Here is a 17,279-nt window from a genome sequence, read left to right on the forward strand (position 1 = left end):
AACAATGAAAATAATGAACACTGTGTCCATGCATGCATGAATGCAACAGCATTCAGCAAAGGTGCCTAGTTGAAAGACAAAAGAACTCATTGAGAGCAAAATGTTGTGCAAACCTACTCGTATGCATTTTGCAGCGTGTGAAATATTCTTCTCCGCACGATTATTCTGTCAGTATATGTGCACATTTCCTCATCTCTGCAATTGCTCAACAAAATGCATCTAGGAAACAAGACATGGGTCCCTTTTCAGCATTTTGATAGCAGATCAGTTCAAAACATTGCATGGAGAAATAAAGCACTAGGAGCAGCCATACTGAGCTGCTAGATGAAGATCTGTGGGCGACGGGCTGCACACCAACTTCTCAGGGAGGTAACTAGCAGATTCACAGACTCGCACAGTGTGCAGTATAACATCAGATCCCTGTAGCTCACAGAGGCCAATTATTAACTGACTTCTAGCACATGTAGGCACGCATACATATATCCAGCTCGCATTAGTGTGTGGCCTAATGAGACAGCAGCATGGTTCACACAGTAGCCTTCTCTCTGACGCTCCACGCCACCTGTTTCCTCCTACTCTGCCCACACAAAGTCCCAGTAAGTGCGCTGCTGTTGTAGTGTGTGAGGAACAAAAGACAAGTTGTCAGAGCACAGCACAACAGTATACCTGCATTGGCATATGTTGACCACTGTATGAAAACTTTAATATCATTCTTTAGGGACTGTGCAATATTTTACATGTAAAATTACAGTTTTTCTCCATAAAAGTGAGTAACTTGTGCCTGCAGGGCTCCAGAATCAGCAGTTTCAGGCACCTGCAGGTCAAGGGCTGCAATTCTAGTACTTCTAGACAGCCCAGATTTCTTACCCCAACCACTGTTGTTCTGTCTGCCTTAACCGAACCAGCAGTTCCTGAATTTGCCGCAGGGTCATCCAACTTGTGAGGTGGCGCTGTTGTGAAAATGACTTTCAGTCCTAAGCATAAAGTCCTGTATCTGCAAACACAATTCCATTAAAAAATGTTGGGGGCCAAGCACATATTACTAAAACAAGAACAGCGGGTCTACTTTGAGAGGGGATTCCACGATGTATCCAAGTTGTTGATAGCTTTGGAATCCTACATAAATAGTCATTCACTGAAAGAATTGGTTGTACATAGAGGTCGAAATGTGGCTGTGACATTACTTAATGAGCCGGAGCATTTTCATTTTTCAAACCGCAGCAAAAAAGGTTATTTGGACTAGAGCTTCACTCGCGTGTGTGGACGTTTACAGACGCAGGGCGCACAGTGACATCCTACAGATAAGGTCTTGCTCAGGGGTGCCTCATTGATATTGTGGGGGGCCCCGCATCTTCACTTTCACCAACCAGATTTATCCAGCAATCCTCAAAAACCTCTTTAAAATACACTTTTAAAAAGCTCAGATGCTGAAACACTCTGGTTGTCTATTTGTGCTGGGTGGGCTTCTTGGCTTCAAACAGACAAAACATTAAAATTCTGCTTCAAATAATACACAAGATAAATTCAACATTACAAATTGGGATATTTGGTATTATTTTTGTTACTTTTGATGGTGCTTTTGTTTGGCTGTGTTTATATACCTTTATCTTAATATCTTAAGAATATCCACCAGTACATGGATACAATTCACAGCGTAGAAACTTTCGCGAATATGGAATCACTAAAGAAAGAAGGCCAGAATCTATGAAAGTTGTTCAACATTAAAAAAAAAAAAAACATTAAGTGAAAGAACTTCTTTCTGGTCAAACGCCACTTATTTCAGACCTCTCCTCACCCACAGCAATTACACTTGGAATTTACAGTCTACCGATAATTATGAAGGACAATCACTTGGGTGCAGCTTCAGCTTAGCTTAGAAGTGCAATTCAACATGCTCCAAAAGAGGAAAGAAGAGGCTACCTGAGCAAGTGGAAGCTGATGTGCAACAGTGTGTGTGTGTGCGGCTTTTAATGATCTGACAGTTGTAATGATGGTTAGAGGGAGGGGGGTGTGAGCCATTTATCAGGAGGAGGCCCCGGGGAGACTACAGCTCTCAATCGTTTCTGCCTCATCTACCTTCTTTCCAGCCAACTCTGTGTTTCAATCCAAAAACATTCTCAAGCGACCAATCGCTGGTAATGTCTGACTTGTATATGGGCTGAGACTGAAATAGTGGCCATTAAATTCTACAACTGTGATGCGCACCAAGTGCCAATGTAATGTGAGGAAGATTTCCCCCGTCAGGAGCCTGAGGGTTCTCCACCACCCTCCTTGCAATCCTCAGTGACAGAAATAAATCATACCTAGCAGTCTATACGGCTACCTGTGCTGAAAGGTTGGTGACATTAGGTGGGAGTCTTGCTCACACAAGAACAAAGCCATTCTCTTTACAGTAACCTCACAATAGGAGGTACTGATACGTGTGATTTGAAATTTGGTACACATAAAGAGCACAAGTACACAGAAGTACTTACGTTTCCAAAAATGCAAATTGCCCCCCCCCCCCCCGAGCCCTGTATTGCATGGCTTCAGGTTCATTTTGTGACATCTCATCTTATCCACCATGAATGACAATTACAAACATATTTCAACAGCGCAATTAACCAAGCTGATGAAAAAAAAAAACGACTTGAGATACTCTGCATGTAGGCCATCGGATGATCCAGTTGACAAGTAGCTTAACCGGGAGGCATGTTAGCAGATCAAAAGTGTCGTGTCACTTTAGCAGATAGATTAGCCCAGTGTGCCATAGTTAAGCTTGCAGCCTCATCCAACCCTCCAGAAAATAAGTCATTAGCTACAGCCTAACATGAATAACTCATGGTTGTGCTCAAGTATTTGACTGATATTTGAATTGACAGGCAAAAAAAATAATAATAATTTGAAAGGGGGGTGCAAGTGTTGAAGAAACAATTTTTGTGTGGCTTTGATCTGAATTCTTCCTTTGCAAATGTCCCAGAAACATTCACCCTCAAAGGTGCTCGAGTTTGTGCTAATCTGATGATTGCTCTGCAGTAGTGTACCTCTGCATCCAAATATCAAAGATAATTAAAAAAGGAGCCATTATTCTGAAAGACAAAATTTTAAATAAAAGGCAACCCTTAAACGATATCAAATTTCTTCAAATAAATACTGAGCTCAATTAAAAGGCGACAGAGTTAAGGCATTGTTGGCACAAGTAAATAGAAATAGAAATATATCCCAAGCTGTTTCAAACTAAAACTCTGACATCCTGGCAGAGGACATGGCAGGCAACAAAGCTGTGGAAGCAATAGGAAACCAGTACTGCTCACAGAACAACTCAATTATTCATGCCAGTGTAGTTGGGCTGTACAATAGCAAGACTAATGGGATGGTTGGGACAAGCTGCGGGGGTGATAAATAATTAAAAAAAAAACCATTTTGAAAGTTGATTTTGAGCTACGGGACACTGACAACGTCAGGTGCAGGTCATCATCATGATCATCACCACCACGTGTTACTTAAGAAAAAAATAAAAATAAACTTTCCTACTCATGTTCCTTGAATAAACTTATTAACCTGCATGGGGACCTACAAGAGTTTAATCTAAAATGTAAGTTTAATAAATACATAAATATCCAGCAACAGTACACAAAATCAAGAGACGTAAACTACAAAACCTCAATACATGAGATGGCAAATGCTCCATGAGGGGAAACTGAATGTTTTGTTGTTGTTGTATGTTTTTTTTGGGGGGGGGGGGGGGGGTAGGAGGGGGAACTCCTGGGCACCACTCAATTCCAATTCGTTTACAAAAAAATTAAAACAAGCAGGTGAGTTTACCAGTTATCACCCATCAAACCTCAATACACTGCCTTAGTGTCGGACTGCACTCCGAGCACATATACTTGCAATTGAAATAATTACTTACAAAAAAAAAAAAGAGATGCACATGCCATAATTATCAGCAGCAGTTGAACTTAAATTGATTATTTATTACTGGGGATGTTGATTTGAGCCAAACAATTCCAGACACTCCCAAATGAGAAAAGTTTACTGCACACCCCTGGTGCCATAGCCTAGCACTTCTCATGCAGATTCACATGTTATGGCGGGGAAAAAAAACACCAACTCTCAACCACTGCATAAAATACCAAAATTTGATCACGAAGCTACAAACATTTCAAGTGGTGACCTGTCATGGGCCACCCAAAGATTAGAAATACGCTCGCGAGTGGTATAAATATATAAATGAACCCTCGATAAATATATATTTTTAAAACTGTTAATTTCGCAGAGCAATGAATACATAAATGATTAATCAACATCCTCTAATCTCAGTAGCTGTGCGCACGGGGACTCTGATCCCAAACAGGGGGTCATTGTGGGGGCAATGTTTTGCATGGCAACTGCAATGGCCGGAAGACCAGTGTGGAGGAGGAGAAAGTATAAAGTAGGAAGAGGAAAAGGCAGCTGGTAGAGGCAGAGGTAGATGTAAGGGGAGGATACCTGCTTTAAATCTTTCAAGAGGAAACTTCCTGCATCCAGGTCAGATTTAAATGAGTGATTTTGGATTCAGAGCTGAGCTATAGGCTTTCCATGTAATCTCTGTACCCAACATCAAGTACCCCAAGTACAGCTAAACAACAAGGAGATGTTTAGACTGTATTGCTGCATCACTGATCACAAAATTCATAAAGAGCCATGAAAGATGATGCAAACCTATACGATTGTTTCTTGGGAAGTCGCATCCATGACGTATGGTTTCCTTCATCTGTACCACAATCACATCTCATCTCTGCTTAAGAGACCTCGTAAAACATTAAACCATAAACTTTCTTCTCCCCCCCCCCCACATATAGAACTATTTGATTTAATTCAAAGGGCTGACAAAATGTCCCTTGACAATAAAAATCTCTTGCACAAGTGCTACAAAGGCAAGCAATCATGACAGGACAGAATTTGGGAAGCATCTCAGTGGCAGCTCTAAATCACTGCTGGGTGGCTTCTGTTTTTACCTCAACTAGGGAGGTCTGTCTACGTGTCTGTCTGAGAGATTACGCAAAAACTACTGGGAGAACGTGTCAAGGAGTGGAACATGAGCCAAGAACGAATTCCAGATAGATCCAGGAGAGTACAAATGGTCAAATGAATGTCTATACCATCAGCATGAAACCTGCTTCATGCCAAGTAGAAAAAGACACTGAAAAACCTTAATAAAATAGTAAAGCAGTCAAGCATATCACCATTGAAAGTATTGATTAATGTGTAGGCTTTTGTTTCGATCCTCACAAGTTTATTTTTAGGGGGCGATTGGTGTTGATGAAGGTCTCTGCCCTCCGAGAGCACCACTAGTTCTTTTGCACATCAACAATTATGCTGTCAAGATCAGGGATCCTGGATCCGTGCAAAACACACATGAGAACAGAGGGTCCCTGGTCATTTTCATTCACAGGGGTGCAAATATAATGTGGCGTATGATAAAGTTTTCTTGCAAAAGCCCATCAATGGTTTCCCTGTCCGAGCGTCTGATGGGGTACTGACAAGTTGGCGTGACTGAAATGTCGTCACCTAGACATGTTCATGGTGGTTCGCAGAGCAACTGGCCTGCAACTCGATTTGTCTAAACCATTGCCACCGTACCTCACACATTAAACCAAGCATACTGATTCATCTTTTTCTTTTTAAATCACACACACACACACACACTATCTATAATAAGAATACTTACTGGGGAAGTGTACATATTTGTGACCAATATACTTTTGTAGAGAAATAAAAGTTCTGAAATGTGGTGGTGCATTGTGTCAAGTGTACAAACAAAAGAGTGATAGCTTTTGTGCAAGAATCACATTCTGACAATGTAGCACCCTGAACGATATAGTTGAATAACCCTGCACTACTTCCTCCTCAGATCTGAATGACAAAAACAGCCCCAGCAGTAAGTCGTGCTACACTCTCCACAGGAAGAAACATCCATCTTCTACTGGGAGAGCTGAGTGAGAATCCAATCAGAAACACATCACTTACCCAGCAGCGACACGCAGGATGGCTGACATGTGCAGTAAACTATTTTGCTCTTAATACGCGAACCACGCCTGAAGGATTCTAGCCTAGCACAGCAGGATTCACTCCAATCCGGTTCAGAAACACCTTCGGGTGGAAAAGATCAAGTCCCATCAAATCCATACGGGCAGTATGAAGTAAGAAGCTCGCTGCTCCTGACTGATTTTAACAGTACTTGTCCTGCTAATGCTACTTTACAGGAAATGTAGTCAATGGAAGAAAATCTAAAAAAAAAAAAAACACCCAATTTATCAATTGTTCAGGAAGCTACTCAGGTGTAATTTCATCCTTAAAAATAGAATAACTTGCTTTTACTCTTGAATATACTAACTACAAAAAGGCAAATCCATTCTAAGGAGAACATTTGTGGGGAAAAAAAAAAAACAGCTGCAGGTGGAAACAGTTTAGGCTACCTTCTTCTGACAAGAGGAAGCAGCTGATCTATGCTCGTCTCCACTAGACAGGTAGGATCCCGACATCGCTTAGTCACTCAGGAAGGAGATTTGAACTACAAGCGAGGCAGTTACAAACTCTTTCCAGTCCGTCTGCTAGATTTTTTCAAAGATTGTGTTTCCTCTTTTGAATGAAAGGCTTGATGCACTGGTGGCTATGAGCACTGTCAGAATAAACTTTTAAAAATGTAAAAAGACTTGACTAGCGTGTGTGTGTGTGTGTGTGTGTGAGATGTGACCTGTGGTAATAACCTCCACAGCCATTGGATAGCAGACAGATCATTTTCCCATTGAACGCAATCTTGTGTGAGGCAGCACTGAGCTTTAAGTGCCCATCCTGTCGTGGGTATGTCTCTGATTAGGGATGAGAGGCAAAACCAGATATTAAAAACAGATCCCGGGGCTAAATCAAGACCATGTTATTGATAAGCTCTGACTTACCAGTTCTGCTCTTGGTTTCAGAGAAAAAGGAAATTGATTTCCTATTTATTTCATGCATTAGAGGGTCGAAAAGAGATCTCTCTTTCTGATAGCCCATTGTAAAAATGCATTATAGATCATGGTCTTTTATTTTAGATCAGAAAACGTGAAAGATATTTCCTATGCATTTAGGGGAGTAAACATGTCTTATTCGTACATGTGATGCCGCTGCCTTACCCAAGATTGCTTTCAGTTGGAAAATAGCCATAGATGACCCGTCTGCTACTCCCTGGCCCTTATAACTACCCAAGTGGGTAAATGCTGTGTGCAGCTCCTGATGTTGAGTCAACACAACCAGGACAGACCAATGTAGTCAGCTGATTGACATTTTTTGCTTAGTTTCTCCCCAAACAGCAGCCAGGCCACAGGGAAAAACTATGGCAGTAATTACCACAGCTGCAGAAGTGTGGTTCTGAAAACAATTATGTGAGAGCAACTCGAGTGATAAGATTCTCTTTCACAGTGCAAACACAACAAGAGCATCGATGGGCTTTTAAAGTGACCTGCTGTCCTGTAAAGCCCAGGCGTGGCCGTGCCCAGCAGCAGAATGCTCTTAATGGGATTTCAAAACAAACATTCTACTGAGTCAGCATCAGACACACTGGCTACAGGGCTCCCCTGCTGAAACGGCCTCGTCCATCAGCTTGTCTGTAATACTGCTGGTGTTCTACTGTTTCCTCTATAGATGATGGAGACTTATAAACCTGCATGTGCATGTGCTAGAGCAGGGGTGGGCAATCATGTGCCATGGAGGGCCGTGTGTATGCAGGTTTTCCTTTCGACCAAACACTTTCACAGGTGATTCCACTGATTAAACACTCCTTCAGCCACAGAAGAGTGTTAATCAGTGGAATCACCTGTGAAAGTGTTTGGTCGGAAGGAAAACCTGCATACACACGGCCCTCCATGGCACATGATTGCCCACCCCTGTGCTAGAGACTCCTCAAGCAGGAACAGAGATCATGAGACCAAAAGTATGGAAACTCATAGTCCATGGAACTACATTTCACTGTTCTAAGAGTGCATGGTAAGTATTTATAATTAATTCTTCATTGAGTTCATCTGGCCATCAAGTGCAATGTTCTCCACCCCGCAGCTCTTCAGGAGTCACCAGTGACAGTCTCTCTTCCTTAGCACTCAGTTTACATACGCAGTGTGGCTCATACGTTTCTGAGAATTTAACTCCGTAGTGGACAGACAAAGGCCAAGGATGCAGAGGACCTGGAAGGGGTAAACATCTTCCTAATATAGGGTTACTCTCGAGATAGATAAGCTCTGGCTATAAAGTAACATTACCCAATCGTAGCCTTTAATGCCACAGGAACAGGAATCCCATTACTCTAGCGAGGCAGAGTGGTAAATGGAGTCTATTTAGCACTCTTCTACCCAGCCCCAGGAGGCATAGTGTCACAGCTGGGCAGCCTGCAACGATGCAACCCTCTGAGGCATCTTGCCATCACCATCTCCATGGACACCCATTGACCAACATGGCCCTGCAGATCAGTACATAGAAGTCCAGCTCCAGGAACATTCTGTGCCATAGTGCAGTTTATCTTCGCCGCAATCAACATCCCTGTCCGGTTTGGTTTCTTTTTTAATTTTAGCAGTTCCTCATATTTCCTACTGATCTACAGAACACACAGCAAGTATGAAACAATACAATTACTGCATATGAATTGATTAAGTCATACTTGACCAAATTCAGTATGTTAAGGAAAAGTTACACCCATTTTTATGTAAAGAGGTAGAAACACAACATTTGCCAAGAGAACTTCAAAGAATGTACAAAACAAGAGCAAAATAAAATGGGGGGGGGGAATTAACATCTATTTACCGTACCTTAATATGTACACAAAGTGAAGTTTTGAAAAAAATTACACAAACAAGTTTATTATTTGACATACAGAGAATCAATTCACAGTGAATGACAGCACTTATTGAAATTCAACTCCTCCTGAATCCAACAGTACCTTGAACAGTGTATGAGATACAGCCATTTACGTATCGTGCTATTTTTGGAGGTTCATCACAAGGGGTTTTTCGTATAACATTTCTCTCAAAAACACTTTATCTACAGACACGACGGCTCCAGAGCAGCAAAACACTTATGGTTCTGTGTGTGTGTGTGTGTGTGTGTGTGTGTGTGTGTGCACCTGCAGTCTGAAGCAGAATGGCTGGGTACCTCGTGTTAAAGTGTAGAGTGTGAACATAATACACCAATATCAAGACAAAAAATATCTTGGAAATCATATTGACTAAATTTCATCAGAAGCTGTTTGGAAATGGGGCTAAAAGCTATCATCATGTTGCAATGGTGATTGGATCGAGAGACATTTTCTTAATGTGTTGTAGCTCGTGATGCACCATTTTCTGGTGAGAGACAAGCAGCCCATTAAACACTTGTTATATACCTGTCTATACCATGTCTGCTGGAGTTTGCTCTCTCGCTGTATATGCTGCTACAGTTTGCATTTAAAAAAAAAAAGTGTGCCACCAGACCAAAAATTCATTTGAACACCTACGGACTTGCCATTACTCTGAAGCTGCAAAACACCAGAGACATGAAAAAGAGGTAGGCAAACGTAGGCAAACTCAACTTAATTCATGTTTCAAATTTGTTAAACGCTCCAGGCTTTACAGTCGTGCTGCTTGTCAAACTGTGGAAGAAACAACATGACTCAAGATACATAAAAAAAGAGGCCAACAGATGCGAAAACTCCCAAGACCCAAACCAAGTTCCTGTGTTTTGCTTGCCAACTTCCTGAAGTAAGCTTCCACCCCCACCAGGACTGGCTGCACGCAGCATGAGTTTACTTTGACGTGTACTATTTGTATTTCTAGGCTATTACTGTAATTAGATTTTCAGAAATTATGTGGTATTAGTAAAAAAAATTAAAAAATTTCTGGTGTTGCGAAATCACCACTTTTCACCTCATAATACTGTTGAGTTGTAGACATATGCGCCACCCACAAACACACATTAACACAAATCAGCTCATGTCAAACAGTCACTTGGTCAAACCCCTAATGGTGGGAAATGGGGTCAATGGCTCTTCTATCAAAGCAGCATTTGAGCAGGATTTCAACAGTGTATGGAAGCTAGTTAACAATAAGACCATTTATCATAGTGACTTCAGTGCAGTGGTCCTACAGAAACAGCTTTCACGATGATGGATTCTTGTTTATCATACCAACCACAACTGAATGAGCATAACCACCACAACAGTTAGCCTTGCTGCCACATCAGCCGGCTACATTCTGCATCTCGCCATCTGCTGTGGTCTGCCCACACAAATCTCACATACCACTTGATTTGGACAGTAGCCTACCAATGCCCAGGAGAGCAAAACAGATGGTGTGGTAACAGCCAGATCATTTAACCTTTGAATCACAGGGAAACTTCAAATCAAATGAGCTACAGAATAAGTCACATACTCCATTTTGTTTAACTTCTAGGGCATTTGGCCAACTCCTGATATAGCTGAGTTGATTAATGTTAGCTTTTCCTAACTAAAAGTAAAGCTTGCCAAAATACCTATCTGCTCTGCAGAGGCTATAAGCTCCACAAGTTACAACTACTAAGTGAAAATACTGGCAACAGAATTATGAAAGTCATTCCATCCGCTCCAAAATAATCCAGGAAAACTGCGGTTTGAATTATGCATGATGGGTAAATAAGGAGTCTTACAAGGAAGCTAAACGGTTTGCAACAGCAGACTTTTCCTTGTGAATCATTTTCCAGTGACAATAAGAGGAAACAAAAAAAGAGCAAATGTACATTTAAAAAAAAAGATTAATTTTGCTTTGCCTAGGGGGAAGAAAAAAAAACAACCAGAAAAAAAACATGAAACAAGAAACAAAACACTGATTTTAACATCTTATGGCGTTTGCAGTGTCGTTGAACGAGAGAAAATTGTATCCGTCCAATATTTTGATCATATCAACATTTGACAACTTCAAAAATAGGAAAATTCAAGCCAAAAAAAAAAAAAACACCCACCCAATGTATAATCCAAAGAACTGGACTGTTCTGGATTGCAACGCAATGTACAATCGTGCGTAATTAAGTGGCTTTAAAGTGGCTCACAACAGTTCTGGTTAAGTGGGTGTTACAATGAAGTTCAAATAGCACGCAAAAAACTGAGCTTTTGCTTAGTGTGTGGAGGCCGATACATTAAGTGGATAAACGTATGTCGGAAAATCTCATTGATTGACTTTGTTTCGGTTTGCGTGCGTTTTGTAGAGAGAAGAAACGTTAAAATGGTGCGATATTAGACCGAGTTTGGGAGCGGAATCTCCGCTCTCGTTCGCTCTTGAGACTGAGTAAAGTTTACACCACGATTTTTCAATTTCTCCCAGTATGAAGCTACAAATTGAGACAATGCTGATGCGGTTATAGTTGTTTTAGCACATTTGTAGTCGTGACAAAGAAAACAAAATAACTTACCGCACGTTGCCTTCCAGCTAGCGTATCCAGAGAACCCAGGTTCGGGGAAAGTCGACCCCACAAACCTTGAACGACGGTAACTTTCCTCTGTCCTCGACAAAACCGACCGGTCGCTCCAAAAGACCTTTGACAGTCAGAAGGAAGTGTTTAAGATAACCTGAAAATGTCTCTTCGGAGTCAAGACGGGTCCGTGTTGACGAAGTGAGAGGCCTACAGGCGACGAGCGGCTTTCTTTGTTCCTGCTGCCCGCACCCGCAGCCTGTTCCTGGGATGTTATCACCGTTCGTGTCCCCGACAGCAGCTGATTGGCTGAAGGTTCGGGATCAAGAAAAGGTGACTAGTGTCAAGTTAAACACAATCATGACACGCCGTGCAATCGCCATTTGAACAACGGTACAGACGGTATTTGCTCATTTGCACTTTTGTATTTTCTCTCGGCTTTTAATGTGTCGTCATACATTCTTAACGATTTAGTTAAGAGTCTTGTGTGTTTCTTGTTGTTGAAAGTATTTTTTTGTTTTCCCAAAAGGAGCTATTAGTGAGTTTTTATTTTGTAAGTATCATTGGGTAACTTCCGGTTTGATTGTCGCTGCTGGTAACCTTGACGCAGGGTGGAGACTGCCTCATGCTTTACATAGTTTTATTCTTGGCATGATCGCGACCAGTCTCTCTATTTTCACATTGTTTACTGCTTCTTCGAGCATTTATGTTGAGTGAAATGTATTTTAAATGTGAAAGGATTCCAATCAGATTTACTACATCTCTTTTTTCTATTTTAATGATATTGTGTGTTTCTACTAACAGAAAAAAATAGATACGGGCATCATGTTATACTTTCCTGTAGACTTAAATCATGTGTAAGCCATGTTTTTTTTAACTTCATTTTTGAATTAAATGATAGTCTGTAAAAAAAAGAAGAAGTGTCCAGATGTGTGCCTTAAAGCAAAAATAGAAGGTTATTTATTGCATTTTATGACACTTAACAGCAGAATATACATTACAGATCATTTCATGCCTACCAGATTTAAACTGGGAGCTGTCAGGGTCATGCTTGGTTGACACTCACATCTCTCACGATGACCCCACCTTCACTACAATGTAAACAGCTGTGCAGTTAGAGAGCAAGTCTAACAGACTTTCTAATTTATAGTTTAAATTGTTACGCTCTCACCTCAAATCTCTGGCCTTGTAAAGTATCTCAGTCCACTTATGACATGCAGTGATTTGTATCCCACCTAACAGTATCTCTAGTGGGTGTAAAGATGAGCAGACCAGCTTGGTCAGTAAAACAGACCTGGATGGAATTAGGCTCATTGTGAAAACTAGACCGTGGGCTCCCTGAGCAGCTGGCCTCAAATCTATTCCTTATAGATTCAGAGAATTGACGCTGATGGGCTTCACACAGCTGAAATCACTAGAATATATAACAGTCCTCTGAGGTGAGTCATTAAAGGGAAACTTTGACATTTGTTTTTGACATTTCATGAGTTAAATGAAATTGATTCATGTCAGTTTGTTTGCTGCAGCAGAGAGAGACAGAGAGGGAGAGTTTTTATTTTGCCGTGAAGACGGCAAATCCAATCCAAGGTTAAAAAAAAATGAAATCTTTGTGTTTTATCCTTTCAAGCAATACCTCACCTTTATCAGTTCCTCTACATGCCATTAGCAGGTGTCATTATTGTCTCTGTTGCACCGACTGTTAGCCTCTGTAGCCTCGCCTTATCTCCAGTAATGTCACTTAAAGCTAGTTCATTCATTTCACTCACCTCCAAAACTCCCTCTGTACTGCCCACGTCCACCCCTCCAACCAAATACATGTTTTTCTCTCCTTCCTGCTTTTTCTTTGTGTAGCTGGTTTAAAATAGTTCCTTTTTTTCCTCAACCCCACATTTGTTCACTCTGCAAACTCTCATTCTTGCAAGTGGTTCCATGAGGTTTTGATGCATTCGGTTGGCTTCAATCGGAGTGACAAAGTTATGTAGTCTGTTTTTATTTATCTGTACTCCCAGTTTTTCAGTAACCATAAAAGAACAAATTCTGTAGAAATCAGTCGGTTAGTGCATACGGCCAATCTCTTTATGGCTTTTGGCATGGAAAAAGATGTCAGTTGGATGTAGCACTGAACGATGTCGTGTCGTGAGAGCCTAAACTTGAGGAACAGGAAATGACCCTTCGAGTTCGTAGGTTTACTACGGTTACTAAATCCTACAGATGGTTCCTTTAATGACAGAGCTTTTGTAGTGCAGGTGGGTGGATTTTAACTTTCGGTAGAACCGGGAGGGCCATTTTCCTCTGATCTCAGAACTGACCTTAGCAGCAGACCCCCGGGCTCCAGCATAACAAATGAATCTTAACAACGCCTTGTCACCGTAGACTGTTTGTCTGTTGTTCATAAAGTTTATTTGAGTGAGTCAGTTTCAAGTGAACATGACTCAGAGCTCCCATGCTGTGTCTTGTGTGAATGCAGTGGATTTTGGTGTTGTGTAACATCAAATCTCCTGCATAGCTATTGCTTAGAGAGAGAGAGAGTGTGTGTGTGTGTGTGTGTGTGTGTGTGTTCGTGTGTGCCTGGTCGCCTGTCTTTCAGTGCTGACTTCAGAGAAAGCTGCCATAGCTGCTTTCACCAGTGCACACTGTGAGTCCTCCAACAGACACTTTGCATCAGATGCTTTCATTTTCTGCCTTTCATTATTCCGTCTTCCTCGCCACCCGCAGCATTACCATCCCTTCTCCAGTCTCTTCCCTTCCTCCCAGTTCTGTGGCTCTCTCTATCCAGTTCTCACAAGTCACGCCTTTATCCTCTGGGTCCTTCCCTCCCCGGACCGGTTGTGGAGCCTGACATAATTGGATGGTGTACTGACAGTCAAACAATGTCACTGAATCACCATGGGGATTCTTGCTTGTTAGAAAATAAAGGAGAGTTCTTTGTCTCAACTTGGCTGAACTTCTCTTCACTTTGCCTCCCATATGTAGGTGATTTGTGTATGTGTGTTTGTGTGTGTGAGAGACAGAGACACACAGAGAGGTGTCCTTGGTTTCACCCAAACCAGGGTGTTTGTCACAGCGGGTGGGGGGGTCCAATTAAAGCCAGATATGTGTGTTTGCGTGTTTTGTGAACAAGCTGTAACAATGCTTATGAAGCCCATCTCTCATCAAGTCAAAGGAAAGGAAGTATGCATCTGATGTGACATTCCCACTGACTGAGAGGGGTTCTTCCAGTTAGCCCTCTGCTAACTTAAGTTGGATAAATAATTTAATGGTGCTGCTCTTCTGGACTTTACAAATGTTATCGGACCAAATTGATCCAACAGAATCTTTTCACAGAGTTTGTGTGAGACACGATTTATCCACTTTTTTTTATAGTAGGCTACAGCTACGGCAGCTACTTCCCATTACCTCACTATCATCTCAGGCTGCATAAATAAGTGTGATCAGACTGAAGAGACGATAATCTGGTAGTTAACCAATGTACCTGAACACATTATGGTCTACAATTAGAAATACTCAGCTGAAACATGGCCTTTTACTGCAGTGACTAATTCAAGAGTTGTCAGTGTAGTAAAGGGAACATGTCAGCTTTGGGGCCAAATATACTTGGTTGACATTTTTCCCTCCTGTTTCCACGAGGAGCTGAGATCCTCGGAGACTGTTAGAAGAACTTTCAACAGTCTCCGAGGATCTCAGCTGTAGCGTTGTGATGAGGAGTGTTTTCAGGAAACTTGACTACTTGAAAACTTAGCATTTAAACTAATCAGAATATCAGCCAACCTCTCTCTGAGGTTCTAAGTTAACCTTTGTCAAGCTACCTAATGTTAATTTGGTTGTGCTTTAGGTTTCCAAGCCTCCACCACAACCTCCTGGCCCAGCCCACCGGAGGAGTGATAGGACCCTACGCCCTCACATCATGGCAGCAGATACGGGGGAGGACCCTGAAGACCTGTAGTGTTCTATGTACCCTTAAAAAGTAAATGTACTACCTCGGAGGTGGATATTCAAGAATTAAACCTAACTAGTCGGGAGAAAAATAAATGTCCGTGTGCTTCATGGAGTTCTGGGATGTTGATATGAAATGACCATTACTTTCATGCTTCTCTGTGCTGTAGGCTAATTGGACGTCTCATCGAGAGGAGCAGGACAGAATAGGATGGTGCATGGAGGGTCAAGGCCCTCATAAGAATGAATGCAGCTGGCGGCTGCGTGATTGGAGAACCAAATCATTTTCACTGAAAATGTCTGAAAACTTTTTGATTTCTTTCTGTCCAGCCATTTAAGGCCTGAGGTCTTGTCATTTATTGAATTTTTTAAAACGTCTGGCTGTAGTTTTATTCTGCTAAATCGAGCATGTTTAGACAACTGTCTTTAGTTTAACCCGACTAAAAATTATTTTTGTTTATAAATTAAACTTTGTGGTTTTTCTACAGGCGTTTTCTTTCCTGAAAACGTAGTGTCCCGCATTATTCCTTTAAAAGTCTTTAAAATTACATTTAGCAATGGTCTAAATCTGGATTTTTTTGAGGGGGGGGATAAATTAATACTTGATCAGCCTTTTCATCTCGCTCTGTTCCCACAGATCTGCTGATGTATTTTGACATCCTGTATGAAGAAGATGTCACCTGCAGAAATGTCTTTTACAGGCGGAAGCTTGTGAGGACCCTCAGCAGCGGGAGGACAAAGCGCTCGCCCTGGAAGCAGTGGAAGTTTTCTTGTCCTGGTTCCAGGAGGATTAGGAGGTCAACCATCCCCTTCAGCAAGACGGGGACAGCTGCGGGGAGTCCTGAGGAGCCTGCGTGAGGACACCTACGGCGACTCTTTCTTATGTTTGATGTTCATAAAATGATTGAATTTGCCATTTAAAACAATCATTAATGAAGATATGTGGTTGTTTTGTTTGATTGTTAAGCTGAGACAATGCAACAATCTAATTACTGCTGAGCTTAAATGAACAAATTCATATTTACTGTCTGCGTTGTATAGGTTGATTTATGTGTTCTTTTTTAAGAGAACTATACATTGTTAATTTATATGAAGAAGCTGTAAAGTTTAGAAAGGTTGTGTCCAGAACACATTTGGACATTTCTGTCCATTTGTGTCCAGAAACCAAGGAGAAATAGAAAGCTTGATAAGGGAAGACTGAAAGGGTTTTTTTTTTTAAATTTCAAATGTGACTAAATACAGAATAATGTCCTTATTTCTTTTTTATTATTATTTACAATGGCAGCTGAAAACAGCACAACACCGAAAGCTAATTAGGGAAGGTAGAAACTGAAAGCAGTTCTTTCCTCAGTCCTCTCTTCCCTCCATTCCAGCTCAAAAGTAAACAGTATCAGTCCCAACACACCACTGCCACTGGCAGCTTTTTTCCCCCTCATTTATTTATTTTGCCTGTCCTTTCACAGTTTGTCCAAAATGCTCCATTTAAAGGGACTTTGTATTATTACAAGAACACCGGTAATGCAGTGGGGTGTGTTTTCAGAACACAGTCCTCTTTTTTACGAAACAAAATACATACGTGTGTGTGTGTGCGAGTGAGTGTATGTATGTGTGACTCAGGTTGGTCATGCTGACACTTAGATGATGATGTGATGCTGTTCTTTCATCCAGGAAATGAGCTGTGAATTAGGTAAGTGTGTTTTTCTGCTGAGGCTGCGTCATCAATCATTTGATGTGTTTCCTGTTTTGTTCTTTCTTTTTTTATATTGGTAAATGTGTGTGCATGTGCGCGTGTGTTATTACGGCTGTTGTGTCTGTGGCGCAGAATATGGTAAAACATTTGGTGCTGGGGCTCAACTGTCCCATGTTTGGGATTGAAGAATAAGGCTGGCAGAAGAATGCTGGCACCCTTTGGTCACTGCTTTTTGAGCTGATGCTGTAGT

At 41.4% G+C, this 17,279-nt stretch overlaps 1 protein-coding gene and 1 long non-coding RNA gene across 4 annotated transcripts in view; one reads left to right on the forward strand and one right to left on the reverse strand.

The window, feature by feature from the left end:
• Nucleotides 1-11,714, reverse strand: part of LOC147254352 (SPRY domain-containing SOCS box protein 4-like) — a 42,894-nt gene extending 31,180 nt beyond the window's left edge. For both annotated transcript variants that reach the window (XM_086215975.1, XM_086215973.1), the window contains exon 1: nucleotides 11,407-11,714. The gene's annotated coding sequence lies outside the window, so the exon portion shown is untranslated. The remainder of the gene's footprint in view (nucleotides 1-11,406) is intronic.
• LOC147254353 (uncharacterized) lies at nucleotides 7,851-16,649 on the forward strand. 2 transcript variants are annotated; one of them, XR_015118152.1, is made up of 3 exons: nucleotides 7,851-7,986; nucleotides 15,239-15,370; nucleotides 15,977-16,649. It is a non-coding gene; the product is annotated as an uncharacterized LOC147254353 (long non-coding RNA). The 2 variants fall into 2 exon arrangements; XR_015118153.1 differs by lacking the exon at nucleotides 7,851-7,986 and adding an exon at nucleotides 11,146-11,739.
• Nucleotides 16,650-17,279: the final 630 nt, after the last annotated feature.

The sequence above is a fragment of the Aulostomus chinensis genome, chromosome 10 (genome assembly GCF_037954235.1).
Source record: "Aulostomus chinensis isolate RoL2024-O1b breed Wild chromosome 10, RoL_Achi_v1.0, whole genome shotgun sequence".
In the NCBI taxonomy this organism is placed as follows: Eukaryota; Metazoa; Chordata; class Actinopteri; order Syngnathiformes; family Aulostomidae; genus Aulostomus; species Aulostomus chinensis.